Genomic DNA, 14,930 nt, shown 5'->3' with positions numbered 1-14,930 from the left:
CTTTACCTATTAAACTGTCTTTATCTCAACCCACGAGTTTTCTCACTTTTAATCTTCTGATTCTCTCCCCCATCCCACTGGGGGCAGGGAGTGAGTGAGCAGCTGTGTGCTGCTTAGTTGCTGGCTGGGGTTAAAACAGGACAAATTCACCAAGAAAAAAAAAGACGAAAGCCATTTAGAAAGCTCTTAAGTTTTAAACTGGTGCCTTTGTTATTGTAAATGGTTAGTCCATCTTCTTCATTACTTGACCTTGTTACTTACTGTAAATCTCTACACAAAATGAAGACTTGTGAGATAACTGCTGTCTCTTGATTGTTTGCCCATGAGGGATAGTCCCAGATCCTCATGACTTGGACATTTTGGCATTAACTAGAAGAAAAAAAAAGATCCTTGCCCAAGCAAAGGAGAAGAAATAAACAAATGCAACAGTCTTGAACCTAATAGATGGACACATCAGAAATGTCTGATGAAACTATTTGTTGATCTTTTTGTACCAACTAAAAATGTGGGAACCAGGAAGGAAGTGGTGGAGGCTCCTCGTAGGATTGTCCCCTCGCAATGGGTAGGGCAGGGCTGCGTGGATAACATGATTATGCAGATGAACATGTATTTTACTTCTCTGACAAGATGCTAATAAATATCTATCTGTAGTTGTCTATATAGGTGTATATATGCGTGTGTCCACATATATGTCTATGCGTGTATAGAGAGGAGAAAGAATTCCACAAAGCCAATGTTTCCTGGTCACCTTTAGTGCCACAAACCATTTGCCTGCTCTTTTGCTGTTTACTCTGGGAGAAAGTGATTTGCATGTTTCCAGTGCCCAGCACTGGAAGGACCAGGAACGGCAAAACTTTCTGGGTGATGCCAAGGAGAACAGCCATCTGTGAACTGGTCTGCAGCAGGTAAAGCAGGAACCTGCACAAGGAGCATGTGGGAGCGCTCTCTAGAGGACAAACACAGTGTCTGGAGGGTTTGATTTAGATGAGTCAATCTAAAGAAACTCTGCTGATGTGGATGGCACTGTGAGCATTCAATCCAGCTGAGGATCTAGGCTGTGTGCTTAATTGTATTACTTTTTATGTCCCTTCATCTGGTTGTTTGCTTGGTGTGCTGTTTGCCCCAGTCTAACAGATAGGACCTGGAGCACAGGTCTGCAGATATTGCCATGCTGTTTATGTTATACTGATGACCGGAGGCTTCGGTGATAATCAATGTGCAAAAGCTGTGCAAGCATAGAGACAGGCTTTGCCTCAAGGAGCTTATAATCTAAGGAGAAGCCAAATATGATACACAGAGTGTAGAATATAGCTTGTTATAGGGAAAGACTGCTGGAGAAGATGACAGGTACATGCGGACCTGAGCTAAAACCTAGCAACATATACTGCAATATTTCTGTCTTCCTACTTACTTGTTTAAGGATCAGGTCCCATCTTTGAATTATGAAGGCTTCACGGTTGCTTTTTGTAAAAATGCTCAGGGGACCTGATGAAACACTTCCATTTTTCTGGCCTGCCCACTATCTGCAGGCAGTTTACCCTTCACATCAGGAAAGTGGCTTGGGTTATTGCTTTGCTCCACATGTGTGGGCAGAGGGCTCACATCACCCTTCTGGAGGGGAACCTGGTGCCCGTCTTTTGTAGCCCATAACACTTCAGAGCAGCATCCTTTCAGTCAGTCAAACAGCTAATAGGAAATCATAGAGCTGTGGCAAAGGGACAGAGCACCTCCAGAGACACAGGGGTGCAGGTCCCAAAGAGCACGCCAGCAGAGTATTTCCTTTGTAATTTCCTCCATTGTTCCTGCCAAAGCAGGAACAATGCAGGAGGAAAACCAGCTATGGCCAGTTCTGCCTCTGGGCACGCGTGTATAAATCCTGTTAATATAAAAAAGACCTGGACCTCTAGCCATAGTTCACTCTCTTTTTTTATGGAGTTTACCTGTAGTCTCAGATAATGTGAGTGAGAGAAATGAATTTCTGAATTTTGACAGCTCCACTCTCTGCAAATTAGCCATAGTCTGAAGTCTACCTTAGTTTGCAGCACTATCACCACGCTGGCATACAAAGCTCAGCACTAGTGGATCTGCAAACATGGATGATCAGATTTGTTTGCAGGGATCACAAAAACCAGTCCAACCTTGCTGAACTGAATTGAAGAGTTAACATGTAGGGGAGGTAAATACAGCACAGCAGCAAAACTAAGTCAAATCCACCCCTTCAGGGAACATCAAGAGTCCTCAAGCATTTTGTTGAAGTTTGATGTAGCAGCTTTGCCACAATGTCTGAATGCTTTGGACTTGCTTATCATCAGGCTGAAGATAGCATGCTTTCAGCAAGCTACTTTGCTCCTTGTGTTTTTCTGGTCTGTATCCCATTAGTGTCTGTTCTCCAATATTGAAGTCCTTAGTGGGGTGTTGGACCATGACCAGGCTCCCTCAGTCCCAGTGCACTAGCGCTACTTCCAAGCAAGTGATATATCACCACTGTGGTGATCACTAGCAGGTGCAACTTCATCTGTGTGAAGACAGCAGCCTGCAGAGTCCAAACTTAAAGTATTGCTGTGGTGCTCTCGTCCTCTGTCTTTTCCCACTGCAGTTGTGCCTACCTACCTCAGGGCTGTCACAGTACAGGGATGTCCTCTCCTCCCTCCGTCCCTGGTCATGCATTCTTGCTGAGAGGGGCACCCAGCTGAGGGGAGAAGCTGGTTCAGCCATCTGCCTGCCAGCCACAGGGTTTGTGAGTCAGCACCCAAAGACTGTACTGTAGGGCGTGATTCTTTAGTTGCTGCCCATTCACCCAGAGTTACTCTGGTTATAGAGGATTGGTTAGGGAAAGCTTTTGTCTCCACTTTAAAGCACCAAGTTTGTTCACAGCTGTGTATCAGCCAGGCAGAGGCATAACTTTTCAGCTTGATATGTGGAAAATTTGAAGTATGCTACATGTAAGAAGGAAGGAAGATAAACCTTTAGATAAGGTAGGGGAAACTCAAATGTATGGCGTATTTAGAGAGAGTTTTAAAAAACATGAGCAGCAGTAGAACAAGCCTGGCTTATGTGTAACTTTTAAAGAAAAGCGGAAGTTCTAGCTGAATGGCATTTATCGTCAGGTTTTTTTAACTTTATATTGATCAGAATTGCTAATGAGTTCAGGTGTACTTTTGCTGTTGACTTGGTTACTGAGAGGGAATTTGTTTTGAAAGCAAAGCTCTATTCTCTGATGAGTTTTCCCAGACTGGCAATACGATTTTTTTTCCTACTGTGACTTTGAAAACAGTGGGATTTGTGGTTCTAAGAGCTTTTTACCCCCTTCTTTCCATGAAAAACAGACTGTCAAACCCTAACTATTCTTAAGCAGTGAATTTTAGAGTCTTCATAATGAATATGCTAAAAGTTTCCCAAATTCCTCTTGTTTTCTGTCTGAGAATATTACATAGCTATGAGAATTTTTTAAAGCTGTGTTCCAGTACAGTGATGACATCCTTATTTCAGGAAGCTCTAACCCAGTAGGAAAGGAGTGTTTTTGTTGGATTGTTGGTACAAAATGTTCAGGTAGCTCTGAGTAATTCAGCTAATCTTGTTCTAGCATGTACAGAGCCCAGTGGAAAACTGACAAAGATTTTCTGGAGGTGTCTCTGGTCTGGCTATTCCAAAGACACTATTAACTTGGGTACATTTATCCCTTCTCTTTGTGTTTTCACTATTGACATTGAAAACAAGACAAATATATTTGGAAGTCTGTGAGTGATCCTGAAGTGTGAAGGTGCTTCTCTTCATGCAGACAAGATAAAAATCATATGACTGATATTACTCAATATCCTGATAATTCAATCTTAGACTCTGCTGTAAAAACATTGTATTTTTCCTAGCTGTCTTCTAGCTTCTTTAAGAAAATATGTACAACTGTTCAAGATAAACATATACTCTTATCTTAGGAGACGGCATTTGTAAGATTACATACAGTGTATTTAAACAAGGATTCTAATGACAAACTATTTGAACTCTTTTGGTTTTATGGCTATTTTGTTATTATTACACTAAGAAGGCTGCTTAGGATACTGAGTAATGGAAAATGAATAGCTAAAAGTATAGCATATATTTCAACCTTTAGTCTTTTTGTTATACGATCCTAATTGCAACCCCAGTTCTAAGCTTTTCTTTGTTTTTATCAGCATCTTATAAATCATGCTCCTACTGCATTTTTTTATTTGGATACAGATGTTAGAAAGAAACTGATAATGTTGCTTAAAGGTCATCCAAAACTGTTCTTCTTTGTAACATGAGGAATAGCTTTAAAGGTTTAGTCTTTGCCATTCAATCAATGCAGATGAGACAGGTTAGCAGTGTAAGGTACACACACATGCACACTTCCTGCCCCGCAAAGTTTACATTCAAAATAATAAACAGAGAGAAAACGATCAGTATGTACAGCAAAGAATTGCCTCTGGTTTCTCCCTACTATTTTGTAGGTAATTTCTCAGCTGAAAAAAAAGTTAGCTGCTTACACTTTCTGTTTTTTTGTGAGATGAAAGAACGGGTACCTATGGTGTGATTAGAGATACGAAATGTCTTCCAGACAGAAGAAATCCTTACTGTCCAGTAGCCCACACACTGGATAGTATCTGTGGCAGGTGAAAAGCCCTGTGCCTTTGATAGGTTGGGTACTTTGAAATAAAGCATTTTTCTGTAAATGCTACAGCTCTGCAAAACCTAACAAGTTACAAAATCACATTAGCAATAATTATTTTTCTCCTCCATGTTCCTGGAACACTAATAACATCAGCTCTTTTGTCACTGAACCAGAAACATATTAAGAATTCAAGAAGTGATTTCCAAGAAGCAACAAACTATACTGAACTTAAATAATGAGAACTTTTCATATTAAAGAGAAGCAGAAACACATACCTTGACTGCAAATTCACCACTGAGCTGGTACAAATGAGTGAAATGCAACACGTCTCCGGGAACAGCTGAGCTCCTTCTGTTGTATGAATGAGTCTAACTTCTGGTTTTCTGCCCCTCCCTGAACAGAACAGACTCATCCCTCTGTTGATGACATCATATTCCTAGATTTTCTGCCATACTATATTTTAAAAGCAACGTTTGTCTACTGTATCCAGTATGAGACCACTGATATTTGAATATGGGTGGAAAAAACACAAATGCAGCTAAAATATTGATGTGCCACAGTATGTGTATAAAACAGTTGTGTGTTTGCACAACAGTTTCCAGAATTGTGTGTGAGCACGTGTGCACACTCACACTCAAATCTGATCCGGATTTTGGGGAATGGTGAGTGCACTTTTTTTTTTTTACTGGTGTTAGACACAGTCAAGAGTTAAACAAGTCAGCTTTTTGGAGGACTTGGATCTTTAAAACAGAAAAGATCAAATATCTCATTTACAATCTTACATACTTCTCTTTCATGGGAAGAAATTCACTGTTTATGTTTCTGGAAAACACTGTTCTTCCTCAGCAGAAATCTCTGGCTACTCGGTCTGCTGAGGACCAATACAGAATTCAAATACCACTTAAAGATTTAAATTTTAAAGTTTCTTCAAGCTTATGGATGAGATCTCTATATGAAACAGAATGACACCCTAAGAGTAGAGCCTTTTTCCTACTACATTTACTTTTATTCTGCATTTGAGATAATTCACAGAGAACTAATTTTACACTGTTCGTAAGAAGCATAGCTGTTTTTCCTCTAATATTTATGCAATTAAACTGAAATCTGAAATAGCAACCATAGTTGCAGACTTCCACACAAAGGATACATCTTCATTTAAATAGGAAGTGAGCAGAGAAAAGAACAGTCCACTCTTAGTTTCCCACAAAATACTAATTCTGAAAGTAAAAGATTCAAGAAAACACTTGGGGCTATTCGTATTATAAGTGGTCTATATTGAGATCAGTGGTATCTACCAGGGAAAGTACTTGGCCCTGGCTCTCCATTGGTCCTTCATTTATAGTTCTAGGGCAATACTCTCACTTGCACTTTTCCCAACAGGAATAACTGCTTTGCTTTCCAGTCATTTTCCTTTTCTTTCTCTGAATTTGTCATAATAGCTGCTCAGTAAATTTTCTTTATTGCCACTAGTTGAGTCATGCTCTCCTATCAGCAGTATCTTGCTCTGGTTTGCCCTGCTTTCCCTGTACCTGTTCTAGTTTGATTGTGTAATCTCAGGACTCAAATCTCAAAGAACTTCATCATACATTATTCTTTCAGTTCTTTTTTTAAGTTCTTCTATACCTGAATAAACATTTTAGGACCATCTCTAGATTTTGTTTTTTGGTTGGACATGGATTTAATATTAACATAATTTTGCAAATATAGTGCAGTAAAATTCTGTTTTGATTTTAAGACATCTTTTATGTGTTCATAGGAGGGACTCTGCTGGCTCATATGTAGTAGTGTAATAAAACCCAGCTGTAGCCAGATATACTCAGTTACACCTGAGGAATGTGGACAGCTTCTGGAAGAGCAGGTAAGGAGTGTTCTACAGCCTTTTCAGGAGACTGAGGCAAGTGTTACCAGCAGCTAGTCTGCTATGGAGACTTGCTGAAAGGGGAAACAAATGCATGTAATCATCTCAAAAGCTTTAGAGAGACAAAGCTCTACAAAGGAGGAACTATTAGTGGTTCAGGGATGTGCAGGAGGTAACAAACACATGAGCCAGGCTCTGTGTGCAGCTCAGTTACCTGGCTATTTGTAATACTTCAGTCAATATTCTCTTCAAATTTAAGTATCAAGGAGATAAAACACGGAATCTTCAATGTCTTCGCATAAAGCTGGAATAGCTCAAACTCAAGTGAGTGAGAGAAATTTCCCTTTTCCTCCCCCAATCATTTTCTGGTTTTGGAGAAAACAATTGTCTGGACTGCTGCAAGATGCCACAGCTGAGAGTCATAACCTGTAATTGTGAAAGCTTTAATCACTTTGAACTGGGTTATATGAGAGCTTTCCTGCTTAGTTAGCATTTCTCTAAGAAATTGAGGGAGAACATATCAGAATATTAATCTGTTAATTCAAGACAACAAACAGTGAGTAAACAGTAAATATAATGGGAGAATTGGTTGCCTTGGTAGTTGTTCAGGACTGTTGTCAGCACTTTCTGGGGGAGAAAAATCTTACCTTGTGATTTTACTGATTAATGGCTGACCTTTTCCAAGTGGTTTTGCTCTTTCTCACCCTACTGGCAAAGCTACGGCTGTCTTTGCATTCCCAGGTTTGGAAGAGGGCAGTAGTCCTTGGCTTTTTGATGGGGACCTACAACTATGAGTGTTAGTGTTTGAGCAGGAGTCCCCATGTGAACAGGTGACTTGTGCTGTTGACCATGCAAGTGAGAGAAGCTGTGCTCAGATGAAGAGCAGATCTTAAGGTCTGTCTGTGTATATGTGCATGCTGGTCAGGCTCCTAGAAGAAGCTTTTCTTGCAGCTAAGTCTGTGTGTCTAATTCCCCTACAAACTCAGTGTTTTCCCAAGACTCACTGATTAAAATCAGCAACTGAAGAGATTTGGGTACTTTCTCTATGTAGGATGCTGATTAATTCCCTTTTCCTTGCCCTGGATTGAGTCTGATTCTCCTAAATAAATTGTATCTGGACAGTTTTCTGTCAGCTGTGAGGTTTTTGTATCATCACTGAGCCTTTGCTGCTTGGCATGTGTTCTGGTTTAAACAACCATCCATTTTGGTCAGTTACATTTTTCTGGAATGAGAACAGTTTTTTGTCTTTTACATGTTTCTGGCCATTCAAAAGACAATGTGTTGCATTTATTTTAAAACCTTATTTCTCTAATTCATGAAGACATGCTTTTTCTTTCCTACAATTAAAGAATTTTAATACTTTCTTTTTCTTATTATAAGGGGGTCTTGAATTAATCAGCATTTAGAAGGTGTGTGAGCTACTGAAGAACTGTAGAATGGGTTTAGTCCTGAAAGCCTTCTAAGGAGACAAAGGTTGACTACAGATGCACAGAATATCAACAGAGAAGCAAAGACCATGCTGGTGGAAATATTTGCAGCTTACTTACCAGAGGAAAAACCCTTTTGTTTGAAAACTGGATCCCATATACATGGTATCGTACAGGTACAGAGTCAGAATCAGACCTCTTCATTTCTGTGAAAGGAGCAGCATTCACTTTTGGAAGCAGCAGAGTGGATCTCAAGCTATCCCTTTGCAAGCATATACAGAAAACCACAGAGAGCAATGAATGCTGTGGTGCTCTTTTAGCAATAAAACTATCTATCTTCAGCTGAATAGCCAGAAGTTGAATCTGCACTGGATGAGACCAAGGAAATGACACTAGAATGAACAGAGCAGGCAAGGGACCCTGCTTTTCCATACCTTTGATAGGTCCGCTCATGCTGTAGCAGTCGATATTGGGATGAGAATGTCCATCTGTAAGATGTGGAAGAAGTGATTTTTATCTGTGCATCCAGAAGCATCGGAGGGAGCATTGCCGTGACTGCAACTCTTGGCCCTGCTTCTTCTCTAGCATTAATCACAATTTGGCCACACCTCCAAGGAAGGGGTTATTACCTTCACAAGGAGCTGGCAATCTAATGTTATGTAGATTTATCCCCACGGCAATGCCTGGAATATCTCTGCCACTGCATGGTAACTCTATAGCTTTTCGTTGCATTTACAAACAAACAGCATTAGGATCGCATGTCTTTCCTACTTCCCAAACAGCTCTATCTGACCAAGCCTCTCACAAGGGTGCCACTGCACGCTAGTGCATGGGATTAGTTCTGACATACAGTGCCGCAGGATGTTATGGCTTAGGTTTGCTTTTCTGCTGTTTTGTGTCAAATGTTTTTCCCCCTTTCCTTTGTAGACATTAGGTGGGATTGATTGTAACGACTCAGGACCATGAAAAAGATACCATGAAAAAGATTTAAAAAAAAAAAAAAAAAAAAAAAAAAAAAAAAAAAAAAAAAAAAAAAAAAAAAAAAAAAAAAAAAAAAAAAAAAAAAAAAAAAAAAAAAAAAAAAAAAAAAAAAAAAAAAAAAAAAAAAAAAAAAAAAAAAAAAAAAAAAAAAAAAAAACAAAAAAAAAAAAAACCCACAACAAAAAAACCCCAAACTGAAATACTGGGCAGTGCACCTATCCTCACAGTTACTGAAATTTTCTTTTAAACAGTGTTACAGATGTGCCTCAAATTAAGTTTCTCCATTCAGGAAGGAAACTTGCTCTTCTCCTCATTAAAATCAGATTCTTTTTCACTCTTATTGGAAGAGCTAAGATTTACGAGTTCCTCTGTATCCTGAGAGAACTTCACAAATGATGTATGCTGCTGTCTGTATCCAACCCTGCAAGTGTACAAGTTAAGACAAGACAAATGTTGTACAAGATAAGCAAATATCCTCTTTCTAATATCCTTTGGATTGAATGCCCCCCAATTAACTGTTGTAGTTCAACACTACTTCACTTTCAACTAGAGATTAAGGAGACTTTTACTCTCCATGCGCCTCCTCAGTTGCACCGGGCTTTGTTGAAAACCGCCAGTGCACGCTATTCTCTTCCTCAGGTGAAATTTTGCCACTCGGTTCATTTTTTAGCTGCTTTGTGCTAGTCCATTAATTTCTACTAATAGAGACGTAATGCAAACACAGGAACCATGATCTGTTTGCTACATGTGTATAGAGTGCAATAATAGCCATTTAAGATAGCTGATGAGAATTGTATCTGTGAGAACGGCTGTGATAATAGCACTGGTTATTAGTGCCCCAAATACGAGGGTAGCTGTGTGATCTGCCCTTTGCTAGGAGAAGGGGAAACAGTGAAGCAACTGGCACAGGAGGGAGTATCACAGAATTTGGCAATTTGGTAGGGGAAGGATGAGAAAAAGAGTTGTGTCCCCTATGTTTCTTTGTAGCCTGCTTTCCCTACAGGTGGTGATGCATTGATGGGAGAGTCTATTTCTCATCTGCTTAAATGGCAGTGTGGAGCAACTCCTGCACAAACTCAAAAACCTGTGTTTTCTGTGAAAATCTGCCAAAACAAAGACTGCTGTGATTCCAGTTGAGATGCTGTGGTGATTGGACTGTTTTTTTGTTTTCCTATGTTTCTTTGTAGCCTGCTTTCCCTACAGGTGGTGATGCATTGATGGGAGAGTCTATTTCTCATCTGCTTAAATGGCAGTGTGGAGCAACTCCTGCACAAACTCAAAAACCTGTGTTTTCTGTGAAAATCTGCCAAAACAAAGACTGCTGTGATTCCAGTTGAGATGCTGTGGTGATTGGACTGTTTTTTTGTTTTGTTTTTTTTTTAATTTTTATTTTAAAAAGCTAATGGATTTTCAGTCAAAAGCAGCCATATACCTCAGGGAACAATATATTCTGTTTATGTCTGGGTCTTGCATCTTTTCTAGGAAAACTCTACTAACTTTTGAGATTTGGTGAACTACAGCCCCAGTAAGATAACACAGATCCCCAAGGCAGTTTTTATAGACATTCGGATCCATACATGCTGAACTTAAGGGAAATTAAGTTTTAGGTATATATGTTCTAACACAAGCTTATACGCACTTTGAAGACTGTTGATGTGTTTGTAGTATACACCGTAAAATACCTGGCAACTTAATTTTTGTAAAACTTTCCACATGTACCTTTATACTGATGTTTATGTTTTGCTCTTGTCAGTATGTTGTCTTTTTCTAGCATCTTTTTGCCAGATTCCTGATAGCAGATTTTCCATCAACACAAATTGTTGCAGCTACATGGAATTAAATAGCACTGTGACAGCTACAAAATGCAATAGTTAATGTTTGCTGGGAGGCAGAGGAAACACTGCTTGGCAGGAAAGTATTTCTCCTTTCCTGCAGCCTAAAAGTCATGCTGAAAGCTGACAAGTGGACAACGTGATGCCATTTGACTCCTAATCAATGCAAGCTACTGAACTTCTCTGAGTGCCATGATCCATTGGGTGATGAAAGGACACAGATCCTCTTACTGTCTCTTTCTTATGAGCTGCATCTAAATGGCATTGTCAAAAGCTGAAATTTTAAGATATGCTACAGTTCCAGACAAACTGACTACACACAGGAGCTGTTAGCATTAGCCTCTGAATGTGTTTCTTTGAGCTTTTAGGAGTGTGAACTACTTACATTTTTATTTTAGTTTTGCTTTAAAAAGCATGGTACCTCTTACTGGGAAAAGGATAACTCATGACCCTGTCAACTTCCTTTGTAAAAGGAGAGACTGTTTTCTTGTCTATATGGAGAGAAATTACAGAACCAAATGTGCTGTTGGGGTTCTCCCCTATGCTTTTTCCCACAAGTTGATGTGCATTGTTTGTGTTGGGTTTATCCACACACATACCAAGTGTTAATACAAACAGTGACTTACAGGGGAAGGGATGGGTGTGACTTTTATAACACCTTCAATGCAGTTTGCTTAGTAGAGGATTTTAGAGTGGATCCAAAGGTGCTTTCCTGCAAGTATCTTTCTGATTTGTGCTAAAATCAAGTGTGGAGAATGGAAGCTTCAGCTGGGCACTTTCTTGAGCCAGAAAAGTGAAAGGGAAGCTTGCCTTTGGCAGCAGAGTGGTGATGAGTGGCTCAAGGGATTGAACTGCAAGCTTACCTGGGCGCTGTATGCAGGGAGCGTGAGAACAAATGGTTTAGATCTTTTCTGGGTCAATGTGTTTGTAATGCAATGAAAATTCAACAGATGTGGCCACCATCATTTAGCAAAATCCAAACTATCTCATTCTGAAGATATGGGAGGCAAAGATTTGATGATCATAGTAACTAAAACTGACAGTAGTAGTTCCTCTTAGTTCTGGAGTTTGAATATGAAAATTCTGTAATTTTTGTAACCTTCTTATAGTGACAAATTACTGGCAGTGACTAATTCCTGCAAAAACTGGAGATATGTGTGAATCCTCTTCTGCTTTTTCTAAATACCAATGATTTCTCAGTGCGCGGTAATAGTCCCTGTAATAGCATGCTTGACTTCCTTCATTCTAAGCATTTATTATCTTCTGGGTGAGGGTGGAGAAATGGACACAAGCCTATTGGGTTGTAACAAAACTCTGTGTGAGACCAGAGAAGTGGAAGGTTATTGTTATTTTTGGGTAAGGTGACTCCTTTCATATTCACAAACTCCTAGATACCTGTGTGCAAGTAGTGTGATTGGGATTACTTGTGTGTGATGTGGAGGATGACAAATGCCAGCAACTGAGCCTCTGCTGCGTCATCTAGGTTCCTTATGACTGACAATGATAACCTGGTTTTTGAACATGTCTTTTTACACCCCTGACAATAAACAGTTATTGTAGAACGACCTTTCATCTAAGAGGTCTGTTTGTTTTACCCTTCAGAAATCTTAAGTGAGGTCTCTGCCTGTTTTGTTTTCTTGTTTTGGGCATCTTCTGGCTACATACTGTGTTCTTGTTTGAATAACAGGAAGAGAAATAGCACCAGAGCACAGGCCTTCAGCTAGTGAGTCATCCCTGCCATGATCTTGGTATGAGCAGTACATTCTTCAGTGTTTACCAGTTTTATGACTGTTAATTTTGCCTTGTCTATTGTTGCACGTCACGCTTAGTCCTTGCTCTGTTGTTTCTTCTGGTACTTTTACAAACATGTCTTTGCATTTATACTGCATTCATTCCAGCCTTAATATTGCTGTTACAAATCCCTTCTGGGCTAGGCTGACTTAAGACTAAGACTGAACCAATAGAGTAGGACATCGAAGCCATATCCTTCACATTTGACTAAAACAAGATGGTATAGTCCTCTATCCTGGAAGTCTGTACTCTAACTGTACTCAAATATTCTTTGTAAACAGCTGTAGACAAAATGCGTCCCCATTCCCTACTATAATACCATGGGGTTTGTTTGTTTATTTATTTGGGGGAATTAATTGGATACACAAACCAAGTAGTTGCTTTTGTGTATTTTTTCCCCACCAGGTCGTAGGTACTAATAGCAGAGGGAACAGCAAAGAAGAAGTCTGGAAGAAACAATGAAGTAGTGAGATTAAAGGGATTTTAGGAACAAGAGAAAATAAACAAATGCATCTTCATACCATTTTGCTATCCTTCCCCAGTCTAACCATGGTCTGGATTTCACAGCAGCTAAGATCAAACTTGACCAAAGTTAAATGATACATCATATATTGTCTATTTCCTTTTTGACTGGTACCCAACATGACTAGAACCTGGAAAATTAAGGATAGTATTTGTCCTTATCCACCTAGATCTTATGTGAGGCCCCAAGAACAGATTAAAATTGTTTATTGTTTCAACATTCTTTTTTAATGCTTCTAGCTAAATGCTTATTGGGTAGACAAGCTGTGTTTACTATAGCAGAAGAACTGAGGACGAAAGCCAGAAACTGAGAAATTGCATGCTGCTTAGCCTCACTTTAGTCCTGGGAATACTGTGGAGCAAGTCCAGCCATTTCCAAGCACGTGAAGAATAAGAAGGTGGTTGGGAATAGTCAACACAGATATACCAAGTGCAAATAATGCCTGATGATCTGGATTGCCTTCTTTGATAAAATGGCAATTGGCTGGGTGGACAAGGGAGAGTAGTGGATGTTGTTTATCTTGACTTTAGCAGAGCATTTGATACACTCTCCAAATTCTTATAATTGAACTGTGGAGAAATAGACTAGATGAGTGGTCTACAGAGTGCATGAAAAACTGGATGGACCATTGCACTCAGAAGGTAGTGGGCAGTAGTTCAACTTCTAGCTGGCAACCAGTTATGCGTGGTGTTCCACCACTGTTTAATGTCTTCATCAGCAACCTGAATGATGGAAAAGAGTGCTTCCTAACCTTGAGGATGACACCAAGCTGGGGCGGGCGGGGGGTGCAGAGGAACTGATAGCTAAAGGGCAGGGCTGCCATTGAGAGAGACCTCAAAAGTCTGGCTGATGGGAAACTTGCTACATTCAACAAAGGCAAGTGCCGAGTTCTGCATCTGGGACGGAACAGCCTCATGCCTTGGTATAGGCTGTAGATGGGCTGAGCAGGTAACAACCCTGCAGGAAATGTTCTGGAGGGTCCTAGTGAGTAGCAGATTGAACATGAGTCAGCAGTGTGTCCTTTTAACAATGAAGTCTTGCAGGATACTCATCAGTTAGTAAGAGCATAACCAGCAGGCTAATGTAGTTATTCTCCTCTACCCTGCATTTTTGAGGCTGCCTCTAGAGTCATGTCTCCATTTCCACCTACTCCTACCCTCTCAGCCAAGAGAGATTTACAAACTGGAGGCAGTCCAAAAGAGGACCACTGAGATGATCAAGGAGCTGAAACACGTGACATTCTAGAGGAAGCTGATGGAAGTGGGTTTCTTAATCCTGAAGAACAGAAGGTTGAGGGGGAATACTTGCCATCTTGAACAGCATAGTAAGTGGTTATTAGAAAATACAAAGCCAGACTCTTCTCAGGGGTGAATGGTAAAGGACAAGCAGCAAAGGATAAGAAAGGATAGGAAAGGTCCTATTTGTTGTTGGGAAAAGAAAATCTCATTAAGGATTGTTGAACAGTGGAACATGTCATCCAGAGAGGTTGTGAAGTCTCCATCCTTGAAGATATTCAAAACTCACCTAGACAGGGCCCTGGGAAATCTGATGTAACTTGGAAGTTATCCAACCTTGAGCAGGGGCTTGAGCTAGCTGACCTTCAGATTATTTTTAACAAAATTCTGTCATTCTGTGAAATTCTGGCAGTTCCAGAGATGATAGTACCTATGAGAATCTGGAAAGTTTTTCACACGACTGCTTCTTTTTCAGACTTAGAATCATAGAATAGTTTGGGTTGGAAGGGACCTCTAAAGGTCATCTAGTCCAAGCCCCCTGCCGTGGGCAGGGACAGCTTCAACTAGATCAGGTTGCTCAGAGCCCCGTCCAACCTGGCCTTGAATGTTTCCAGGGATGGGGCATCCACCACCTCTCTGGGCAACCTCTTCCAGTG

The 14,930-nt window shown here is 40.2% G+C and overlaps 1 protein-coding gene across 1 annotated transcript in view; it reads right to left on the bottom strand.

The window, feature by feature from the left end:
- Positions 1-4,974, bottom strand: part of BDKRB2 (bradykinin receptor B2) — a 25,445-nt gene extending 20,471 nt beyond the window's left edge. Inside the window, exon 1 of the mRNA XM_009280810.2 lies at positions 4,903-4,974. The gene's annotated coding sequence lies outside the window, so the exon portion shown is untranslated. The remainder of the gene's footprint in view (positions 1-4,902) is intronic.
- Positions 4,975-14,930: the final 9,956 nt, after the last annotated feature.

This window comes from Aptenodytes forsteri, unplaced genomic scaffold (genome assembly GCF_000699145.1).
Source record: "Aptenodytes forsteri isolate BGI_AS27 unplaced genomic scaffold, ASM69914v1 Scaffold193, whole genome shotgun sequence".
Lineage (NCBI taxonomy): Eukaryota > Metazoa > Chordata > Aves > Sphenisciformes > Spheniscidae > Aptenodytes > Aptenodytes forsteri.
Note: the sequence above shows the minus strand (reverse complement) of the source record. Positions and strands in the feature narration are given on the sequence as shown.